The sequence below is a fragment of the Sus scrofa genome, chromosome 6 (genome assembly GCF_000003025.6).
Source record: "Sus scrofa isolate TJ Tabasco breed Duroc chromosome 6, Sscrofa11.1, whole genome shotgun sequence".
Classification (NCBI taxonomy): domain Eukaryota; kingdom Metazoa; phylum Chordata; class Mammalia; order Artiodactyla; family Suidae; genus Sus; species Sus scrofa.
This window is the reverse complement of record NC_010448.4, coordinates 41,654,433-41,677,891: the sequence shown is the minus strand read 5'-3', so window position 1 is coordinate 41,677,891 and position 23,459 is coordinate 41,654,433. Positions and strand designations below refer to the sequence as shown.

Sequence of the window (23,459 nt, the reverse complement as noted above, 5' to 3'; positions counted from 1 at the left end):
CCTCCAACGGGTGTGTGTGTGTGTGTGTGTGTGTGTATGTGTGTGTGTGCACGCTTCTGTGTGTGCATGGGTGGGTCTGTGTACAAGCACGTGCATGTATGTGCATGTGTGTGCATCCAGGCTATTGCAGAACATATGATACGTTTTCAGGCTGATTAATGTTCAGGAATGCTCTCACGTTTCCAACGTGGGCTCAATGCGTCAATAATAGCACTCTTTGCTAAAACGTCAGCTCAGTGGTAAAGGCTTCTCGAATATGAAGTTCCGGTTCCCCCTGCACCTGGACCCAATAGGATGGGCCACATACTAGGACATCGGTGCTGATTTTGACTGCAGAATCTCTGTAAGGCCTTTCTGCGCATCGCCCTTAATAAGGGGAAGGCACAGGTAAAATATTCCTTTGTGTTAAAGACGCCTAAGCATACAATGATTATCAATGACAGGCTCACAAAGCCCGCGGAGGCCGAGGGAGCCAGCCTAGTGAAGCGAGCGGTGGTTTGGGGCTATTTGCAGGAGAGGGGGGGTATTGGTTTCTAGAGCCCCTGGACTATCAGAGACACGAAAACAAGGACATCCTGCTTCCCCAGACGCTGCCAGGAACCCGCTGTGGGAAACAAGCAGGGAGCTTGATGAAATTCACCAGAATCGGGAGCCTTTCTAATGAAAACTGGATTTTCTTCTCTTCTCTTCCATGGAGAGTTCCTGATTAGTAGTAACAGAGCTCGGTGGAATTCACCATCTATCACTTTAAATGTTTATTTTATGTCCGGCTTATTCTAACATTTTTATTCATCTTAATGAGAAGTAATTGGCCTTCCTATTGCAGTGTTTCATTTAAAAAAGGGGGGATATTAATAAGGAATGAAAGCATGCTAAAATCCATAACTATCTTCCCGGCTTTTACCACGCATCTGTCTATCCCAGAAGTCACGATTTGAGATTGAAAATAGGCTTCCAGGCCCTTGAACCCTGTGCTTCCTGGGTCTGGCAATGCCTTTATTATATGTCATTATGGCTTCTGGGAATCCTGACATTAAAACGTATCTTTGGTTCTCACTTAAGCCAATTTCATAGGGCAGGGGAAGAAAAGACAACATTTTGCAATGAAAGCACCTTCTCCCATCTGGCAAAATGGCTTTCTGGACTCTATTGTGCCTCATTGTCTAAAAATAGGATGAAGACAAATTGTTATCATTTGCGAAAGCCCATGACAATAATGATAAATGAACAAATTTTTTTGCCCTCTGAAGTCATTGCTTAAGGCTTTCTCTGGGATCAACAATGTTAAACTAGTAAACTTTTCTCATCTGCATCCACAGAAGGTTTACAAATGGCTTTGTAAACAATTTTAGCCAGAGCGTTAATCTCCCCTCCAGAACGAGGGCTGCGAGATAGATGATTGATTTGCAATTTAAAATGACACTGAAACCCCTGAAACAGATATGAAAGAAACTTTCAGTGAATAATGTTTTAGTTGACAAGAAAAGATAAGGCACATCTTTCATCTGATAGTGGGCTGTTTTTGATAAATATTGTTCATAATGGAGAATTTTGGATTCATTAATGTGTGGAAGAGAACGCCACTGCTTTTTGACCGGGACTTCAGAAACCAGTTTCTTTTGGCAGGAGTTTTGTCACATGGAAAACAAAACCAAACAAAAAACCAACAAAAAAGCCCCAGCAATGACACAAAGATTTGGGGAGAGGCTTGGAAAGCACCCATAAAATTACTCAATGATTTGCCCTGAGTCCAGATTGGTAAATGACAAGGGTGAATATACAGAGCATCACTTCCGGTCGTGATGGTCACTGAATCACTCATGCCCCTGTTTCCACCGTGGAGGACAGTTCAATCTTGCTTTCACCTCCTCTTTGGGTGGCGTGATAGATCAAATGGAAACTGACACGCCCCGGAAATAAATCTTTAATGCCTCTGCCTCTTTGTTCCTGTATTCAGCTGGTACCCTGGGTGTTCCTGCGACCAGCTTGCCCCCAGCCCGTTCCTGCTGGTGTCTGGGAGGGAGAGCCGGAGCTTGAGGCATTGGCCTCCAGTGTCCTGAGGGGCAGAGCAGCTGCGCTGACCAGTGCACATTGGTCCCAAAGGCCAGACCTCGGAGAGGGCCTGTCTGTCTGTCCTGCCCAGTCATCAGCCCCACCCAGTACTGGACCCTTTTCCCAGATCCCTTGTCTTTCCCTCATCCTGTCACCTCTTACCCCTGCCCTCACCCTCGCATCTCCCAACAATGATAAGAGTCTGGTTGTAGAGCGCTGGTCTCCTCAATAGCACAATATGCTGCAGCTTAGGCATTAGGCAGGTGCATTGCATGGAACAGCAGGGCTCTGGCCCTCACCCTCACCCCCACGTGCCCTGACAGCTCTGCCAGTGCCCTCCCTCACCCTATTCTGTGCCTGAGCACCCCCCCACCCAACCTTGGCCACTCTGGAGCTGCTGGAGGGACATCCCTGGGCAGCCTCCATCATGATGGGTGACAACCTCTGCCCCCAGCAAGGTCCCGGGGATGGCTTCATTTCATAGAGCTCTTGGAACATGGGATGAGTGAAATAATAAAGATTATGGTCCAAAAGGTACTAGATAGCGGCCCAAGCTATTTATTCCAGGTTCTCCTGCCTGTCAGAGATGGCCGGATTCAGGCCCTTCAGTGTGGGTCCGCCGAATGTGCTTAGCATCATGAAAAGCATTCAACTGTATTGACGTTTATTTGACCTCTTGGTAGGGGTCAGTAAGAAATGAGACCTGCCATGTGCCTGGCACTGGTGTAGGTGCTGGAAATACAGAGATGATTCAAACAGGTATGGTCCCCTGTCCTCATGGAGCTCACTTCATGTCAGAGGGAGCTTGCCGTGGATCCCAGCTCAGACATCGCATTTTAGTGCACTTAGCAAGAACCTTGGCACACCCACGCTCTGCTCGTCACTTTCCTTCTGCACCGCGCAAAGTGAATTTAAAGGCTTTTCATCAGCTTTTCAGAGTTCTTTGTACTTGGCTCCTGTCTACCTCATGGGTCCGTATCCAATTGCCAGAGACTAAATGTTTGCGTCATCCACCAATTCATGTGGCAAAGCCACCTTCCATGTGATGGCATTAGGAGGCAGGGCTTTTTGAAGGTGCTCAGATCCTGGGGTGGAGCCACATGAATGGGATTGGTGCCCTCTTAAAAGAGATCCCAGAGAGCTCCCCCCACTTTTTCTTGCCATGTGAAGATACAGAGAAATGGCAGGTGTCTACAAAGCAAGAAGAGAGCCCTCACCAGGCATGGCATTTTCCCAGCACCTTGATCTTGAACTTTTCTACCTCCGCAACTGCGGGAGAGTTTTCTGTGGTTGATAAGCCCCCTGGTCTGTGGTTTTGGCTGTAGTGGCTCACATGGCTGAAGATCTACCGAAGACACCAAGGTACAGAATATGTGTGTTCCCTTGAGCCCTGTGGTGCCTCCGAACTCAATGTCACACATACTCACCAAAGTGTAGCTGACTCCTGCCTTCACGCCATCTGGTCTGGGGGTGACTGTCTCCCTGGACAGCTCCACGGCTGGGTGGGGATTCAGCTGTCCTCCTCTGAAGATGTCAGTTTGACCTTCAGTTCACCAAAGAGCTCGTGGCTCAGCCACAATCCAGCCCACCACCCCCACCCCCTGCCACCTCATCAGTGGAAATTCTTGGAGGACGCAACCAGTCCTATCTGACTGGCTCTCGGGGGCCCCTGGCAGTTCAGCCCCAGACCATACCTAGTACCCGCTGCAAAGTGGCCCTGAGTTAAAAGCCATCCGGGAGAGCAGGGGTGCTCTGTGGGCTTGGAGAAGAGACCTGGGCCCACCTGGCTCACAACCTCTTATGTTTGTGGCGGAGGCCGGACTTCCCACGTGGGAGGGATGGAGGCAGCAGACACAGGTTCCCTCTCGGCCTCCTCCCTCCCTTTTCTCCTGCTTCCCTTTCCCCACTCTTCCCACGTCACCTCCCTTGACCTGGGAAACAACACGCTCATGTTCTGCTCGGCTGATGCCCCCGGGAAGGGCCATTGCCCAGAACGTCCCACAGCCCATTGAGGGAGGACCAGACCCTATGGCCCAGAGCCTGGGTGTTACGGGGCCCGGGAGGTATCAGGGCCACTGAGTGGGGTGCAGCACGACCTCCCAGGGACCCCTAAGGACACTGGGGCCACAGCCCTGGTGAGCATGAACCAGTTCCTTGGTGTGGCGGCCTTCGCTAAGCCAGCCCATAGGGACAGGTGGAGGTGACGATGGGTTAGAGACGAGCCTGGATTTCCGCAGGCTCTGCTGACCCACCCCAGCTGCCAGAGGACAGAGCTGCTCCCCGGACCAGCTCGGATGCGCGCGGTCTGATTTTAGAACAGTGAGCAAGGGTGTCTGGTGTGATAAAAGCCAGCTCCTCCTCACAATCCCTCTTAAATAACAAGCAACAGCTCCACCAGCCCTATTTTAACACTAAGCGCGCAGTGTATAAATTGCCGTGATAACCATATTCCTCCCCTACCTTATGTTTTGAAGTATTCCGACTTGCTTTCATTTTATTAATGTATTTCTTTTATCTTTCATCTGAATAGTGTTCTCTATGTAAAGTGACCAAACGTGATTAATGATGAATAGATTAAGATAGGACAGGGTGTTTGAAAAATGACTTAAGGACTGCGTGTAAGTCACTGGCTAGAGTCCCAAAATGCAAATTCTGGTTAAGTTAATGACTGGAAAATCGTGATGGCCCCTACTGCATGAGCTTTTGCATTGTTTCAAATTGCTTGATAAACAATAAATAATTAGCATTTTAAGTTAGAACGAGTTAATTATTTCTTAATTATTTCTATAGGCATTACGGTCCCAGCGTGGAAAGTGTCCGGGTACCTGACACGCAGACAGGCCCTCTTCTGCTGGGCCATCCAGATCCTTAGTGACCCTCCATGTGGCAAATGGGACAGGTGTGTTTGTACCCCATGAAAGGTCAGCACGGTATTAAAATGGAATCATCGGAGTTCCCGTCATGGCACAGCGGAAACGAATCCGACTAGGACCCATGAAGTGGCGGGTTTGATCCCTGGCCTTGCTCAGTGAGTTAAGGATCTGGCATTGCCGTGAACTGTGGCGTAGGTCCCAGATGCGGCTTGGATCCTGTGTTGCTGTGGCTCTGGTGTAGGCCAGCAGCTATAGCTCGGATTAGACTCCTAGCCTGGGAACCTCCATATGCCGCGGGTGCAACCCTTAAAAATACAAAAGAAAAATAAATAAATAAATAAATAAATAATAAAACGGAATCATCTCATTTGCAGGAGATTTCTTTCCCTGGGAAGAGTCCGTGGATTCTCCTGGCTGGGGTTTTAGGAAAGGAAGTCGCATGCCTGTGCCCACCATCGCCTGACAAGTAAGCCTTTTCATCTGGGCAGCTCCGTGCTCTCACTCACCCCCTCAGGAGCTGGGGAGCTTTATGAAGAATAAATTAATAATGCATACCAAATTGCATCTGCAAGAGACATGTAGGTGTATATTGTGGTCTTCCAAGATGATCAGATTTATGTTTTTGTTCAAGGGGATGTGTCACCCCATCTTCCGGGCACGTCTTGAACTGCCCCTCTGCTGGCACATCCCGCGCTCTGCCGACTGCCCTGTGTGGTCACAGTTAAGGGGTCTTGGGGGCTCCAGCTGCCAGGTGCACCATTTAGGACCGCAGCCAGGGGAGCCCAAGGCTCAAGGGGACTTGACTGGAGCATCCAAATGGGAAACCAGAGGCTTCTGCAGGCGGCGGCGGTGGGGGGGGGGGTCGGGGGCGGGCAGCTGCGTGGTCTGCAAAGGGACCGCTGTGGCTTAGTCTGCCGTGTCTGGTATGGAACCAAAGGGTATCTCCCATGCGGGTACCCAACACAGAGGGGAAAAAAGCCACCTCTAAAGTTGTTTGGGGCTTTTTGTTTGTTTTGTTTTGTGAAACCACAAAGAAGCGAGAAATACAGCCGCATCGATCGTTCAATCCTCGCGCCCGCTCGGCGGTGTCCGCACACCCAGCCACGCTGCTTTTGTAGCGGGAGGAGTGTCGGTATTTATCAGGGTTCAGAGCCAGTTCAGCCACACACTTGACAAATTATTTGTGGAATTGTTGTATTCATAGTCACTTAAATAAGAATCTGTCAACACGAAGGCTGAGCTTTGTTGCAGCGGGTCCCCTGGTTTTTCCCCCGCACACCCAGAGAATGATGGATTGGAAGTAATGCAAATTCACTACCATTTTATATGCTGGTGCCTTCCTCAGAGACAGGGAACATAGCTCAGGATCATCTTGTAAAAGGCCGTAACTGTAAAGGCCTACTTCTGTGTTGGAAGTCTTGCCTTTCCTTCCCTCTTCTTCTTCTTCTGCTTTTTTTTTTTTTTTTTTTTTTCATTTCCAGATGGGACTTTAGAACAGGGAAATGGAATTCAAATATTTTCCTCACGTCTCGTTTTGGAAAGCGCTCTTTCACAGCAGGTGTGCGTGCTGGCTTTTTCGGCTAACTCATACATATGCTTAAGCGTGCTCTGTAATTAAAACAAATTGATAAATATAATTATTGGGTTTTATGGCAACTTAAAAGTTAATACCCCTTAGCCGGATGTTAAGTCTTAACTCTTGACAGAAAGTGGAGGAAGCGGGGGCTCGAGAGGACCGCGGGGGCAGTGAGCTTGCCCTTCTGGGTGTCCTTATGCCTGGGCACTGGAACTTTCTCTCTGCTCTGGGATGGAGGCCGAGCTGGGTCTCACTGGCCTTCTGAAATGTGAGGAAGGTGAGTCTTTCCTGGTCCGCCTTCTCAGGACTGCCAGGTTTGAGAGACCATTGCCAATCCGTGGGATGCTCAGATCTTGGGGCTGGGGCTGTTTCTGGTCTGGTCGGACCCTCCAGGGCCGGCTGAAGGAGCAGAGGCACGGAGGTCTTCCTCTGTCGCCTGGATGAGATTTCTTCTCATGTATGCCGGGAGCCCTGGGAACAGCGCTGTCCCGAAGAGTTGTCCCTAGAATGATGTTTCTGCAGAAAGACCACAGGAGGAGTTCCTGTTGTGGCTCAGTGAGTTAAGAACTGGATCTGTATCCATGAGGACGCAGGTTTGATCCTTGGGCTCACTCAGTGGGTTAAGGATCTGGCATTGCCCTGAGCTTCTTCGGTGTAGATGGTAGCCATGGCTCGGATCTGGTGTGGCCGTGGCTGTGGCTGTGGTGTAGGCCAGCAGCTGCAGCTCTAATTCAACCCCTAGCCCAAAACGTCTATGTGTCTTGAGTGCTGCCCTAAAAAGCCAAAAAAAAAAAAAAGGAAAGAAAGAGAGAAAAAAAGACCAAAAGACCACAAGAGTCTTTTGAATCCAGATCTGACCTGCCCAAGGAAAGCAACCTTAAAATATACCCTGGAATCCAGCCTTGACTCTGGTTGGAATTCCACATGAACTTGGGTGAGCCCCAGTACAATCTGGGGGCTGGTCCAACCACCCCTAGTGGCCTTTGAAATGTAAACGCTATAACTCCTTTGATACCAAACTCTAACTCAGGAAAGGCAACTAGAGACCAACCCCCAGCAACTGGGAAAGGACCAAGAATCTCTCTCTCCCTCTGCCATCTCCCTTCCATTAGAAGCTTTGCAGAGGAATCCTTTTGCCTAAAAACATATTTTTTTAAGCCACCGTGATTTGCGTGGTAGAGTATTACATCCGTGGCCCCCATTTAAAAAAAAAGAAACTGCTGGAGAGCAGTAAAGAAAAAAAATAGAAAAACCCAATGTAAAAACAAAATCCCACGTTATATAACACGTCCCCTCCATACCACTGAAAAATAGATGTAATATTTTGAAATCACTGACTAATTATTTCTAATCATTCCATAATAATTTATGGAGACACTCGCTCCTTTGGATGTGTTCCTGTTTTGATCTAAATGTATTCCTGAACACGCTGTCAACCCTCCCAGTTTGGCAACTGATTTGGTTTTGCTGAATTTCTTTTCGTGTGTCCAGATCTCTTGCCAATGAGGCTGTGGAACATATTTTGACAGCTTTGTCGCTAAGTTTGTTGCTACTTGTGTCTGGAACGGGTATCAAATTTCAGAGATTAATCTGTTTGTTTCCTCCCCACTCATGATGTCTGCGGGATACCATTGGTTTGCCTGGAGCTGCTTCCATCAGCAACGCAGGGGTCAGGTCTTGTTTTATGGCCAGCAAGATGCATGGGGCATCTTGGCAATGCCTGCCTGCCTGGCACCCAGAGCCAGGTGCCAAATGTGGCTGATCTGGACCAGTACGTCGGTAAGAAGCCAGGGCTTCTGGAGCCAGAGGCTGGAATCCACGTGAATGTTGACATTGGGGCTGGGTGTGGTGGCCCCCAGATCATATTTGCTCAGAATGCAGACTTTACGTTAAAGTTGAGTAAGTTACCAACTTGACACAGAAGCGTGACAAGACAAGAAGCTTGGGTTTCACGTCCCTTTTTGCATCTCCTCCTAGTCTTATCAGGTGTTACTGTTCTCTGATGGGCCTATTTATTTATTTAGTCTTTTTAGGACCGCACCCTTGGCATATGGAAGTTCCCAGGCCAGGGGTCGAATCGGAGCTACAGCTGCAGGTCTACACCACAGCCATAGCAATGCAGGATCCAAGCCACGTCTTCGACCTATACCACAGCTCACAGCAATGCAGGATCCTTAACCCACTAAGCGAAGTCAGGGATCAAACCCAGACCCTCATGGATACGAGTTGGATTAGTTTCCACTGTGCTAGAGCAGGCACTCCTGATGGGCCCTTTTAGAATCTTCTGGAAGAGTGACTTGCCTAGCAGCATTAGCATCACCTGGAAACTTACTAGATATTTTCAGTCCACCCACGTCTTCCTGGTTGGACTGAATCAGAGGCTGTGGGGGTGGGGCCCAGCCACCTGTGCTTTCGTCAGAGCACCAGGTGATTCTGCCCCACACCAAGGCTGGAAACCACACCTCCAGATCACCAGGCACATTGTCTTGTCAAGGGTCATGAGTCTTTTCCAATGGTTGATCCTTGCAGCCCAGCTTAACTTGAATATTGCCTGTCTTTGCTCCCTAATAACTTGATTGAATCCACTTAGTAAACCAAATAACTTGGTTGAATCCACTCATTAAACCGAAGGAGCATCGCTATTGGGCACTGACATTTATGTGCGGCCACCATGCTTGCCTGTGGGGAGCCCTGAGAGCACACGTATGCTGGACCTGAAGAAACCCACAGGTCAGTGGAGCAGAGGCAATGGTACCTGGCCATTAATGTCCTGTGGGATAGCGCAGGGTACCGTGGTGACCTGGGGGATGGAAGCCTTGGATAGGTGAACAGGAAGGGGCAGGAGGAAGCAGGGTCTAAGTTGAGAGTTCCAGGTGTTGGGGAGCAGAGAGGAGAGGCATCGTGTGTGGAGGGACTGGCTATGCGAGGGCTTGAGACAAGAAATAACCTGGAGCATCATTCTGGGAACATGAAAGTAGACGGTATTACTGATGGAAGAGTGAAGAGGGGCCAGGGTGGCACAGGAAGAAGGGGCTAGATCTTTTAAGCCAGGCTCAAGAATTGGGGATGGGGACCATTGAAGATTTTGAGCTATTGCCATGGTGGCTACAGCATGGAGAATGATTCAGTAGGAGAATAGCTACAGACTGCAGTGATCTATCCATTTAATCAACAAATACCACTGAGCTCCCACAGAGGCAACACAGCCTATGGATGCAGAAACCAGGCTCTGGGGGCAGATGGGGCAGACCTAATTCGCAAGCTCTGGTCTGGGACTTAGGAACTCTGGGATCTTGGGCACAGTTCCTCTGAACCTCCTTCTCCTCCTGTGGAAATAACAGGAATAATGAGATTCACTCCAGAGAATTGTTGCGTGAGATGATGCACATAAACATTCACACAAGTGCCAGCACACAAGTATCCAATATAAGAAAACCACACCATCCTTATCACTGTTTTTGTTAGTGAGCGTCAGGCGTTTTGTTGGGTGCTGAGGCAACAGTGGTGAGTAAGACAGAGGCAGTTGCCTGCAGGCCTGGTGCATCTGAATGAGAGAACAGTGGTGGTCTGGACCACAACAACAGCTCTCGGGGCTCTCTCGGAGATAAAAGAAGACTAACTCAGTGAATACTAAGGGTGCCTGAAGGATGGGCCATAGGGCAGGGACAATGGTAATGTATTGGAGGAAGTTAGGGTGGTCTCCCAGGATTGCTATTTGCATACAAATGGTTAAGCCCTCCCTTGGGGCTAGGAAGGAGAAGGAGAAGGGGGAGAGGAAGAGGAAGAGGGAGGAGGAGGGAGAGGGGGAGGGGGAAGGAGAAAGATGAAGGTGATGATGAGGAGGAAAACTTTGTGGAGGGTGGGGAGGGAAGAAAGTGATGAACTGTGCTTTGTATCTGCTCTTGGGGAACTTGCAGGTGTAAGTGTCAGATTTCCAGTATTGGAGCATAAAGAGGAGTTTGTACTGGATTACCGGGCATCTGTTTGCACAGACCCAGCAGCATTCAAGACCCTTGCAGAGATGTTGGCATCCCTCCAGGCTCATCCTGGGATCCCCAGTGAGGTGGCCCTCCTGATTTGAAGCCTTGTCTCACTCTGTCCTACCTGCATTTGGCTGCACACTTGGTGTCTTGGGTCTGGGAGCCTCTCTCCGTCCCTAGGGATGTTTCCTTACCCATCCTGCCATGTGTGGTTCACCCACTGAGATGTTTTCTGCTGCCCTCTTGCTTTGCAGAACCCAAGCATCCCAGGACCAGAGGAGAAGGGCACATTGGAACCTCCCAGATACACCTTTTTGCTACTGAGAGTGATAAGGAACTAAAGGGGTCAGGAGGCTAGTCATAGGACCCAAGTCCAAAACCACCTATCAACAGCTACTATGTTCCAGGAGATCATCTTGAGGCTGTGGCTGTAATGAAAGCTTCAACAAAGATCTGTCTGGTAAGAATAATGATGCTTATCCCTATCCCTGTCAGCTCTGCTCTAGCTTGATGCTTTGGGGAGTCAGGAGTCCAGAAGACCCTTCTCCGTCTTCGCAACCTTGGGAAAGAGGGGGTATTCACAGCTGATAACCTGGAGAGCAGGACTCTGGGGAACGGGTCATAGTAGGGGTGTGTTTACAGAGGGTGGCAGGAGTTATAGAGGGTGAAATGCCCAGCAGGGTGGCCATGGAAGCAAGAGGGAGGGAGAGATTCCATCTTAGAATGTTTGTACCAAGCACAGGATAGAGAAGAGCCTGTGGGCAGGTGCTCTGGGCAAACCTCAGTGCCTGGGGTGTTGCTACAGGTTTGCCACCTCAAAAGTCAAGTGCCTCCAACACAGCTCCACCCAGAGGGCACAGTCACTTTGAGACAACCCAGAGCTACAAAGGGTGGAGCCTTGAGCAAAGATCATGGCCCAGAAATTCACAAACATAGATAACTGCAGGGCAGGCAGGTAATGGACAACAATGAAGGGACAGAACTTGAGAAGAGCTGTCCACCTAAAGAGGACAGCTTTGACTCAGTTCCATACAGAAAGGAGTCCAGGTGGTCAGATATTCCTATTCTTCAAGGAAACTTGGACACCAGGGATTTATGTGCAATCTCCAAGTTTTTAAAGATTGGCAATTCATTTTTATTGTTATTCATATTCCATGGAGCCAAAGAGAAGATGATGTTGAAATGGATAGAGCATTGTGTACTGCCAGTGGGTGACCCCTGAGATATTAGGGTGCCAGGCCCTCCAGGGAGGTCTTACTTCATGGGAGAACAGTTGGATTCAGGACCTTCTCTGACCTGGGTGCCCTGGGATGGGTGGCCTAGGGCACACCAGCTCTTGAGGGACAGGTTGTGGCTTTGGTGACTTAACTTTGTCTAGGGAGCCTCCCTCCACATCATGCTGAGGTGGATTGGTGGAGGGTGATGGGTTCCACTGCCAGCCTCAGGCCTCTGGAGGTCTGTCTCCACAACTCATAGTCATTAATAGCTGAAGACCTACCTGAGGATGGGCACAGCCAGGAGGGCAGGGATGGCTCAAGCCCAGGCCACCTACACAGGGAGAGGGGGGCTTGGAGCTCTTGCTGGTGCCTATGGAAACTGGCCTTAGTCAAGGCTCCCTCTTCACAGTGTGCTGCCCACCTGGGGGTCTTCTGATGGCCTTCCCTTCTCCAGGGAGGGGAGACCACTTAACGTGTTATATAAAATGAAATAATGTCATTGCTTCCCCCTGGTTTCCTGCTGATTGACTTTTATAGCTTGCAAACATTATGCTGGATTGGTAAATTGCAATAAATTTAATCAAGAATTATTTTATTCAGCCTACTAATGAGGAATAATAGCGTATGTATCAATTAGGCCTGTCAATTTGTGTGAAGAAATAGATTTACAAAGGGATAGTAAGCAGAAAAAAATACCATTGGTATCAATTCACTTCATTATTTTTAATTTGCTTTGAATATTGAGTGTTTCTAACATAAAATCATTCCTCAATTAAAATAAAACAGCTGTACTGCTCTCGGCTCCTCATCCCTTGTTTTTGCTTACAGATTAGCAGTTGTCATTGGTTTCAGTCTGTTGTCATCTCATTAATTTGCACCCATAAATGGGTAAAAAAGTATTCTCAACTGTCAGTGAAAAACGTAACAGAGCAAAATGGTTTTCTCGTGTTTGGGGGAAACAGCAGGGTTACTGCAGCAACAAAGAGGGGGTGGGCATGGGGGTGGTGTCATGGGAAGCCAGGCCTGCCCTGCTTGACTGGGACTCTAGAAAAGTCAGACCCAGCCTTTTCTAGGGCCCTTAGCTACATATCCTGTGATTAATTATTTGCAAATATGGCCATAAGTATTGCCTTCTTTCTGTCTCTGCAACACAACTTGGCCAAGTCCATCTTCCATCAGGAAGTGGAATCCCTTTCTCCACCTTGTGTATCTGAGCTGGTCATGTGACTTGTCTTGGCCCCAGAATGCAGAAAAAGCCCAATTCAATGTGCATTTCTGTGCCAAAGACTCAAGAGGCCTTGCATACCTCCATGCTGTTTCTCTTGGAACCTTGTAAACTCCACGTCAGCAAGCCCTGGCCAGCCTGCTGGAGGATGAGAGACCATGGAGAGTAAGATGTCATCCCGGTCGGGTTTATCTTAGACCAGCAAGTCTCTCAGAGACCTAGCAGCTCACTCTAGACACAAGAATGAGCCTCGCCAAGTCCAGAAGAACCACCCAGCTGAGCCCAGCACAAATTTCTGACTCGCAGGATGCTGAACTAGTTGGCACTGAAGCCTTAATATTTTGGGACATCGTGTTATGCAGCAAGAGCTAACTGATACATGTCCATTATTTCAGAGCAGCCTGAAGCTGCAGAATGACATTGGAAGGGAAAGACGGGGCTTAGGGTGCGATGCCCAGAGTCTGGATAAGAGAGAGAATCAAGAAATAAATGGAAACACTCAGGTGATTTCGTCCTTATAGCAGGCTTTCCAGTAGCCTGAGAGAGCAGGTGTGTTTGTACACATATGTGTATAGATGCCCATGGGTGAAAATGTATGTGGGTCTTGGTGTATGTGCCTGTCAGTGTATATGTGCACATTCATGTGTAGCCCTGATAATGTATCTTAACTGCCCCATGGTGAAACTCAAAGGTGGTTTTCTCTGCCTGTGACCTGGCTACTGGTTGGATAGAAACAGTTTTCCCTGAGAATTTCGCCATGTGTACTTGAGTGAATTACCTGTCTCCCCAAACTCCACATGTCAGCAAACTCCTGGATTAACCCCAAGTGCTCATGAATGAGTCACTCAGGAATACCTTGGGAGGCCAAGCATGGACATAGTGGGTCTCCATGTGACTCTCCAGGTCTGGACCTGCAGCCACCCTGACCCCACTGTGGCAAGAGCCAACTTAGTGAAATGTCTGCAGGATCCTCATCCCCGCCACGTGAGGAGAAGATGAGCCAGAAAGAGCAATGCCATGATCAGGGCCAACCAGGGCACTGAAGCCAGAGGCAGGAATCAAGACACCCACTCTAATCCTCTTTCCATCCCCACTTGGCCTTCAGGGCCTCCCATGGTCTCCAGGTGCTAGCTCAGTGCTAGTCCTCTCCATGGGTCAGAAAGTTCAGAGGAGAGAGATGCATCTAACCATCATTCGGAGAAGGAGCTTGGGGCTTTGACCCTGGTGAGGGTCCTGGCTGATCCTGGCAGGTGCATTGTCTAGAGGAATCTCCAGTGTACGAAGGCCTCCTCCCTGGCCACCCCAAGCCCATCATACACTGGCCATTTCCTGGGCCCCTGTGCTGAGGTTTGGCAAATAACATCTAAGTCGTAGAAAGGCAGCAGAGGTAAGTATCTCATTTTGCAAAGGAGCAGACTATGGTGAAAAGAGGTTAAAGGATTTGTTCTGTTCAAGGTCACACAGCCTGCAAAAGGGGAAAGTGGGACAGGATCGGACAATAAAATTCGTGACTCTCTGCTCCTCCGTGACTGTCAAATGCTGTCTGAGGGATATAACTTGGTCTTTGGTCTTCAGTCATTAACACCTTAGCGTAAATTAGCACTGTTGATTGAGAACAGGGCACTAAAGGAAAGCTCTTAGATATGGATATGCTCCCTGCATCCGTGACTTGGGGTGCATCCTAATCCTCTGACTGGTAGCCCTCCAAGTCACAGGAGGCAGCCCATCCAAAGCACAGGGCAAGAGAAGGGAAGAGGTGTTTTTCTGAGGACCACCTGTGTGCTATGTGACCAAGAAAGCTGGAAATGGGTGCAGGACAGGCCACACAACCCATGATGTCCCACCAGCCCTCCCTCCCCACCCAGTAAGTTTTAGATCCTCTGTAAAACCGCCCCAGCAAGCGTCCTTGTCTGCCTCTTGTCCATGTTCTCTGGGGCTTCCGGAAGGACTCCCGCTGAGACCATAGTGGATGCTCTGTGCACAGCTGTCCTGGGGAACACCTTCCAGATCTTGAAGAGCAATGACCCTGTTTGCAAGGCATCCTTCTTCCGAAAGCACTCTTTCACAGGGAGCAGTGGAAATGGCTGGGATTAACGTGTGTTTATAGGTGCTGTTGGTCTTGATACATCCAGGATGCCTTATAAACTGTGAGTCATATAACCAACAAGCCATCCTCACATCTTTGGGGAAAGTAGCAGCTGTTTAACTCTGCAGGATGGTCTTGCTGGACAGGATGATCTGTGCCTGGAGAGAGTGCCCCGCCCCATGGACATGGCCCAGGCGTACCATTGACCACGTGACCACTTAAGGGCTCTGGAATGGCAGCAATTTCACAGGCTTGAGAGTCAGGAGAACCAGACCCAGTCTTTCTTTGAACCTGAGCCTTCCACAAAGAGCTCCACCTCTATCTGAGCCTATGCATAGTTTACTCCTGCCTGGATACAAAGGAATCATAAGGAGTGGCCCATCACTGACTTATCCTATCTATAGTGCTTTCTGAGTCAGTGGTACAATAAATCCTGTAATTATCATGATAATATTACATTATTTTTGTGTTAAATATGGTAATTTATGGGAGTTCCTTTTGTGGCACAGTGGCAATGAACCCTACTAATACCCATGAGGATGCGGGTTCAATCCCTGGCCTCACTCATGGGTCAAAGATCCGGTGTTGCTGTGAGCTGTGTTGCAGGTTGCAGACTTGGCTGAAATCTGGTGTTGCTATGGCTGTGGTGCAGGCCAGCAGCTATAGCTCTGATTCAACCCCTAGCCTGGGAACTTCCATATGCCGCAGGTGCAGCCCTAAAAAGAAAAAAAAAAAAAAAGATATTAAGCAAAGTAAATATTTAAAAGATACCATCATTTATAAGCTGGATCTTGCTATTTCTTTGCTTTTTTTGGCTCTATGCGGTCTAAAACACCACGGGTGTCTTGTTTAGGGCTTAAGTGGGTGACATTACTTCTGGGACTCCTACTGTGTCCCAAATGGGTTTGATCCTCCCCTGCTGTCTTCCCACAGCAACTGCTTGGAGGACCTGTGGCCCAGAGCAGGAAGATGCTTCGAGGGTGTCAAGGGGTACGGTTCCACCACAGGCTCCCCCTGAGCCAAGGGTTCTAAGTCCCTGGCCCTGAGTCACCTGCATGACCAAGAGGTCTGAATGGGAAGACAGGTGCACAGCCCAGAGTACAGGGCTTGCCCATGCATAGCAAATTGTGATGGCTGTTAAGGCCAAGGTTCCTTCCTGTGCATCCAGGTTCTCGGCCACCCTGTGTAGTGAAGATGGTGGGTGCATGTGGGCATTGGTCATTGAGCCCTCCTTCTCCCTGGAATGTCCAGGAGGCTTGCTGTTCCAGCATCTCCAGTGCACAATTTCTCCAGCTGGCCCACAGCTGCCCTCTGCTTGGCGTGGAGCATCCGATGAGATCATAGCCCATGTTGTCATGGATGCAGATTTTTTATATTCCAGTTTATTTCCACATGCGCATATCAGACGGTGGCTCGGCCATCGTGCTCTGAGGGAGGTGAAAGGTTTTATGTGAGTAAGCGTTGATCAATACCTGAACCAGTCACCTCCTGTCTGCCTTTGGGAGCTTTGTCTCCACTGGCGGGGGCGGGGGTGCGTTGCCCACAAGGCTGGGAGACGACAGATGTCTGCAAGGCAGAAAGAAATGCACCTGCCTCAGCCCCCTTTAGAGCCAGGAGAGGAGTCGTCAATTTCAACATGAGCCCTTTCATTTGGGGGGCGTGGGGAGGGGCGGGCTGCCTTTTGTGAAGTTGGAAACAGGCTAAGAAACATTTTAGAAGCAAGGATGGAAATTCGAGGCTCAACTGGCCTGACGTCAATCCTCCGGATGAAATGCTGCAATTCAGCAAAGCAGATCCATTGGAGGGCTGTGTGGTATTCATCCGCTACTTGGGTGTGGGTTGCTTTCTTGTTGTTCCCTCCAAGATGTTCGGTCTGGGTTTGGTATCTCTTGGGCCCCGGGGGGAAGTGAGAAATGCAGCGCTGGGTGACTTTAGACTTGGTCCAGAGCCAATCCTGGTAATTTAGGAACCCAAACTCTACTCTTTGAGGAGCTATTAACTCTCAATATTACGGAGGGAGCTTTTCCATCCCAGACAAATGAGAAACGAACACTCCCTCCTAATGGTGGGTCATAACTCAACATCATTCTCTGAAGATCTACGGCCCAGCCCCCTGCCAGTCTCCCTTAGAAAACGGCTGACATGTGGCTGTTTTATCCTCTGCCCTCCTTCTCCAGCACATATTAATAAAAGTTCTATATAAAACGGAGTGATAAAGGAGATTCATACTTTTATTTCTCACACGTGCTGAATTCTACCTTTTCATCTCGAATCACGCAGGTGGAGGGTCTACACCACCTGAATTAATGAACCTCCTCACGGGTCGACACACGGATCCATCCACGTCGCCATGAACAAGACGTCTGCTTCCCGAATAGAAAAGCCACTGTCCACACCAATGCAAAGGCATCCACCGCCTTGAAAGTTGAGGAGGTATGCAGCCACTTTCCTGAAATCCTTTTCAACACGCGCCACCCCTGGCCCAAGCAAATGACGTGCATTTCTCTGACAAACACATCTGGATCTCGAGGGTCTGAGTCTATTGTCTTGGCATTTAGCTCAGCAATACCTTACCTGAATTAGTAATGTCTCTTTCTAAGAGGTAGAGAAATTAACAGGAATTATTTCTGGATCTATTAGCTGGGATGGAATGAATATTGCTTGGGGTCCAGCAGGGTACGTGTTCTCATTTTAATCACCAGGCCATCATTCTCTTTCTTCCTTTCAGACGTTCTAAAGCCTTCAAGGAAAGGCCTCCGTCAAGGTGAAGGAGATGAGATGGGGTACCAGTTGAGACGAGAGTGAATTTCCACCGCTCACCCACCTGTGCCCAGGTTTGGACGGGAGGTGGCATCCTGCAGCGCTCTGGCCCTGGCGAGCCACGTCCTCAGAAGGTAATGCGGCCACTGGACCTGGCAGACCAGAATTGAATTCCCCAGGTGACTCTCAAGAGGGGAGGCTCCCAGAGTCACCACATTTCACAGCATCTGGGCCAGAGCTGGCTCGCACAGATGCTTCTGGAAGGTAGACCACCAAGGGTGATAAGACACCCATGGGTTGGTTGGTTCTGACTCCTAGGATCCAGGACAACCTGAGCTATGGCCCCGGATCATGTCCCCTTTCTCGTGACTTGGAAGACCAGCCCCATTCAAGAGCTAACTTGTAAGGAGCATCTGCTGTGAGCTTTACATAGGCAATTACAACCCTACGAGGATGGTGCTTTATGAATTCCATTTTTATAGAAAAGGAAACAGGCTTGAGGAAGCTGAGCCACGTTCCCCAAGTCTCACAGATATAGATGGGTGTGGCAGAGGAATTGGCAGCTGGCCTTAGAAGCCCTAGGTCATGATGGGGAATCGATTCTGCCCAGCTGACCAGAGCCAGGCTGTCCAACTTGTCTCGGCTAACTGGACTAGTGGAAAGAGAAAAATCGGACCATCGAGAGTATAAATTTGGGAGTTCCTATTGTGGCTCAGAAGGTTAAGACATATAGTGTCCGTGAGGATACAGGCTCCATCCCTGGCCTCTCGAAGTGGATTAAGGCTCCGAAGTTGCTGCAAGCTGCAAGGTAGGTTGCAGACATGACTCGGATCCTGCATCGCTGTGGCTGTGGTGTAGGCTGGCAGCTGCAGCTCTGATTCAACCTCTAGCTTGGGAATTCCATGTGCCACGGGTGTGGCCCTAAAATGAAAAATAAAAGTGTAGATTTGTAGTTGGTTTGGTTTATGGTGATATTAAAATGAAAGCTCAGAGTTCCTGTTATGGCTCAGTGGGTTAAGAACCTGACTAGTATCCATGAGGATGTGGGTTCGATCAGTGACCTCGCTTATTGGGTTAAGGATCTGGCATTGCCATCAGCTGTGGTGTAGGTTGCAGATGTGGCTTGGATCCTGCGTTGCTGTGGCTGTGGTGTAAGCTGGCAGCTGCAGCTCTGATTCGAGCTCTAGCCTGGGAGCTTCTATATGCTTCAGGTGTGGCCATAAAAATTAAAAAATAAAATAGGAGTTCCCATCGTGGCGCAGTGGTTAGCGAATCTAACTAGGAACCCTGAGGTTGCGGGTTCGATCACTGGCCTTGCTCAGTGGGTCAACTATCTGGCGTTGCTGTGAGCTGTGGTGGAGGTTGCAGACGCGGCTCGGATCCCGAGTTGCTGTGGCTCTGGCGTAAGCCGGCGGCTACAGCTCCGACTGGACCCCTAAGCCTGGGAATCTCCATATACCGTGGGAGCGGCCCTAGAAAAGACAAAAAAAAAAAAATTAAAAATAAAATAATATAAAATAAAATAAGATTAAATAAATAAAATAAGATAAAATGAAAGCTGTGTTGACTTGTGTAAGCCTGCTGTATGCTTCAACAGTGGGCATTGCCCTTGCTTGGGTAGGTCTGGCAAAAGGATGGGCAAACCTGTAGGCATGCACTTGACTCAGTTTGCACTCAAGGTTCTTCTCTCTGGGCTGCAGCCTGATGCTGGAACCCAGGGAAGAGGATCCTTAGAACAGAAGGGTATTCCTCACCCCTGTTCCGAGGTGACGGGGCTGCAGGGAGAAACCCACGGAGATGTTTCATGAGGGCCTCAAGAGATGCTGCTTCCCCCTGCAGGGCCCCGCTGAGCAAGCCTGCCCTGAGCACTGAGCTGGAGGGCGGCGCCTGCTTCCCATCAACCCCAGAGCCTGGCAAGGCTCTCACCCTGTGGGTGGGCACATGGCAGTGTGGATGGGGCACATGCAGGGCTGACTTTCACAGTCTTGTGTGTTTGTGAGCTCCCGTGAGACCCCTCTGGAGGACACACAGAGATGCCAGAGGGGTCTCAGGGGACCGGAGTCCTGAGTGATCAGTGTCTCAAAAGTCTGCTCATTCTTCTCGTGGCCCACACCGTTGCCTTGTTGAGGGCCAGGAAATCTCACAGCACGCGAAGTGGGAAAGTCATCTTTCGTTTTCCAGCTTTATTGTAGTTGAACTGTCAAGTAAAATTTATAGATTTACAGTGCAGGATGTGATGATGTGATATATGTATACAGAATAAAATAACCACAATCAAGTTAATTAATATATCCATCACCGTGTGTGTGTGGGGGGGATGAAGTCGCTTAAGATCCACTCTCTTAGCAAATCTCACACATACAGTACACTGTTATTAACTACAATCTCCAGGCTGTACATCAGAGCCTCGAGACTTACTCATAACTGAAAGCTTGTACCCTCTGGCCTTCTCCCTATTTCCCCCATGTCCAGCCCCTGGAAGCCACCATTCTTATCTCTTTATCTAGGAGTTCAAACCAGTTTTTTTTTCCCATTTCCACATATAAGTGCAGTATTTGTTTCTGTCTGACTTATTTCACTTAGTGTAACGCTTCCTGATTTATCTATGTTGATGCAAATGATAGCATATCCTTCTTTTTGATGGCTGAATAATATTCCATTGCACCTACATGCATGCTGTTCTTTATCCATTCATCTGTGAACAGATGGTTAGATTGTTTCTGTATCTTGAATGCTGTGAATAACAAATGCTGCCATGAACATGGGGGTACAGATATGTCTTTGAGATCAAAGGTGACTTAAAGTGACATGATGTGGGAATTCCTGTCATGGCTCAGTGGTAATGAACAACAATTAGTATCCATGAGGATGTGGGTTTGTTCCCTGGCCTCACTCAGTGGGTCGGGAATCTGGCATTGCTGGGAGTTGTGGTATAGGTTGCAAATGTGGCTTGGACCCCTGCGTTGCTGTGGCTGTGGTATAGGCTGGTGGCTGCAGCTCAAGTTTGACCCCTAGCTTGGTAACTTCCGTATGTCGCAGGTGCAGTCCTTAAAAAACCCTTCCATATGCTGCAGGTGCGACTCCCCGCCCCCCAATGACTTGATGCGAACTTGCTGTGCTAGTGGGCAGGGCCTAGGAAAGACATCAGACTACCATGTAGGTACCAAATGCGGAGACTCTGTAGCTAGACTGCCTGGGCTGGAATCCTTCTGTCATTTACTGGGTGACTCTGGGCCAATTATCGGTCCTCTCTGGGCCTCAGTTTCCTGGAATCGCGCTGATGCTTTGGGGAATGAATTACATTATCATGGACAAAGCCCATCATGAGCACTGTGTGTGCTGTTCACTGTTATTATTATTTTGTTATGAAGAGCAAAGTCCTAATTTGAGGGGATGGGGGACATGCAGAAAGCACACACCCGCACATTCTCACGTGGTCCAAGAGAACACCACTCCCATCAGAGTCCATTCATGTAAACCTAACGGATTAAAAACAAAAACCAACAATTCTGTCCGTGACCCAACTAACTCTGTGGTCCACCTGACCGAGTTTTGTCACAATCCGTGGCAGGCTGAGAACACCTGTGACTAAATCGGTAGAAGCTGTATCGCAGATAGGAACTTTGTGAGATAATCGCTTATCTGAAAATATTTTACTAGCTACAGAATCTTTCTTGCTGTGTAAATTCGTTCCAAAGAGTAATTATTTTTGAGTTTTAATGATCCACTCAATTTGTTTACCATTGGTTTATAAATATATAACATTTATTTTGTTTAGAAATGGAAGTTATTTTCAGGCTGATTTATGTTGCCTTGTACTCACGCCTTTCACAGAAGAGTCTTCTCCCCAATCCCCGAGTCCTCCTCTTTTCAGCTGGTGGTGGCAGCGAAGAGATGATGCGAGGGTCTCCTGGGGAGATTAAAGCGTTTACCCCATTGCCACTCTGCCTGCTCTGAACCTTCAGAATTATAGCCTCTCTAGAGAAAGTTAATAAAGGGCACGGGGTGTGGGAATTCCTGTTGTGTGGTTCAGCGATAATGAACCCGACTAGGATCCAGGAGCATGCGGGTTCAATCCCTGGCCTTGCTCCATGGGTCAGGGATCCGGCATCGCCGTGAGCTGTGGTGTAGGTCGCAGATGCAGCTCGGGTTGCTGTGGCTGTGGCTGTGGCCAGCAGCTGTAGCTCCAATTCAACCCCTAGCCTGGGAACCTCCATACACCGCAAGTGCGGCCCTAAAAAGCAAAAAAAAAAAAAAAAAAAAAAAAAAAAGAGAGAGAGTGGGGGAGGCATGGGGTGTGGATGGAAGGGCCTCTCTGGGTGTTCTCCTCCTCAGGGCTTCTGGGGACCAAACTGACCAGGCTGTGAGCCTGACTGCTGTGCACGTTTCCCTCTCTTCTCTGTAAACGCCGGTGCTCAGCCTCATCTCCGTAATTAAGAACTGTTCAGATTCAGCACGAAGCCAGTGCCGTAAGGTCCACAAGAAACTGGCTTTGTGAAAGGGATGGAGCTTTATTTAGCAACTGCCCAAGTGATGGTGTGAATTCCTGAGCTGGAAATAAAATGCATTTCCTCCGTTGGCAAGCAGCTCCTTTTGTGAACAACTAACTGGCCCAAGGAGAGCTGAAGCTGGGAGAGCAGGAGCTGGAGGGGCGACTGGGAGCCTCTGGGATGCTCTGGCCACAGGGCTGTCCGGCTGTGTTCTGGAAATCTCAGGCGCAGCTCCCCCCTTGTCCCTTAGGACTCCTCTGGGCGAAAGGCAGCTGGCGAGTGGGCCACCTGGGTCCCCAGGGTCTCTCCAAATTGTCTTGTTCTTGGGTCCTTCTCCTCTCAATATTTCTCGAAACACGTACTGGAGCCTTTGTCATATGGTGATGGATAGAGGCGGTGCGCGCGGGCAAACGGCGCCCCATCTTAATATTACTTTTCCTTCCTTGGTGGCGAGAGGCTGCGGGGTACCGAGGCCATCCTGAGCCCCACTCCCCGTGAAGCCTCGGGCGTGTTTATCACGGTGCCAATAAAACCGGCGCGATTTATGGCTCTGCTTTTTAATTCATTCAATTCTCTGTTCATTGGGAGGTTAATGTTGTTGATCTATTTTCTCTTGAAACAAATAAAAACAATATGTGCTGACACTGGCGTGGACTTTTGACATGGACCAGGGAGGTCAGCATTTAATTTTATATTTATAGACTACACGGACAATATTATCTGTATTAAAAACTGCTCACTCCATCCTTGTCATTTTACAGCTCGGGTCAGACGCTCCCATCACAGTGCTGGGGTTTCTCTTCCAGGCTCGTCCTTTCCTTCTGCTTTTCTTCTTCATCTCGTTCCACCTTTCTCTCTCTGTGCTTCTCCTCCCCAGGCTGGATGATGGGCTTTCATTTTTTCTTCGTTGTTTTGGGTCTCTCTGCGATATCCACTCCTCTACAATCCATTCGTCAATTTCTCTCTCTGTCTCGGTTTCTCATTCTCTCTTTCTTCATATATATATCAATATAGATATATATCTCCTTCTCCATCTCTCCTCTCCCCTTTTAATCCCTTCCTTCCTCCTTTATCTCCGCTGTATCTCTCTCCCTTGAAAGCAGTGTCATAATCGCCAAAAGCGAGACTCTTTTGGATTTGATGGCTTGGGTCATCCTTCGTGCTTTCCCTGTGGAGTGGGTGCTCCGGATCGAGGGAGGG

The 23,459-nt window shown here is 48.9% G+C and overlaps 1 long non-coding RNA gene across 1 annotated transcript in view; it reads left to right on the top strand.

The window, feature by feature from the left end:
- Positions 1–23,459, top strand: part of LOC110260974 — a 62,005-nt gene that overhangs the window by 815 nt on the left and 37,731 nt on the right. Inside the window, exons 2-6 of the long non-coding RNA XR_002344622.1 lie at positions 4,843–4,951; positions 5,300–5,391; positions 10,736–10,941; positions 17,290–17,442; positions 17,738–17,903. This is a non-coding gene — a long non-coding RNA (uncharacterized LOC110260974). The remainder of the gene's footprint in view (positions 1–4,842; positions 4,952–5,299; positions 5,392–10,735; positions 10,942–17,289; positions 17,443–17,737; positions 17,904–23,459) is intronic.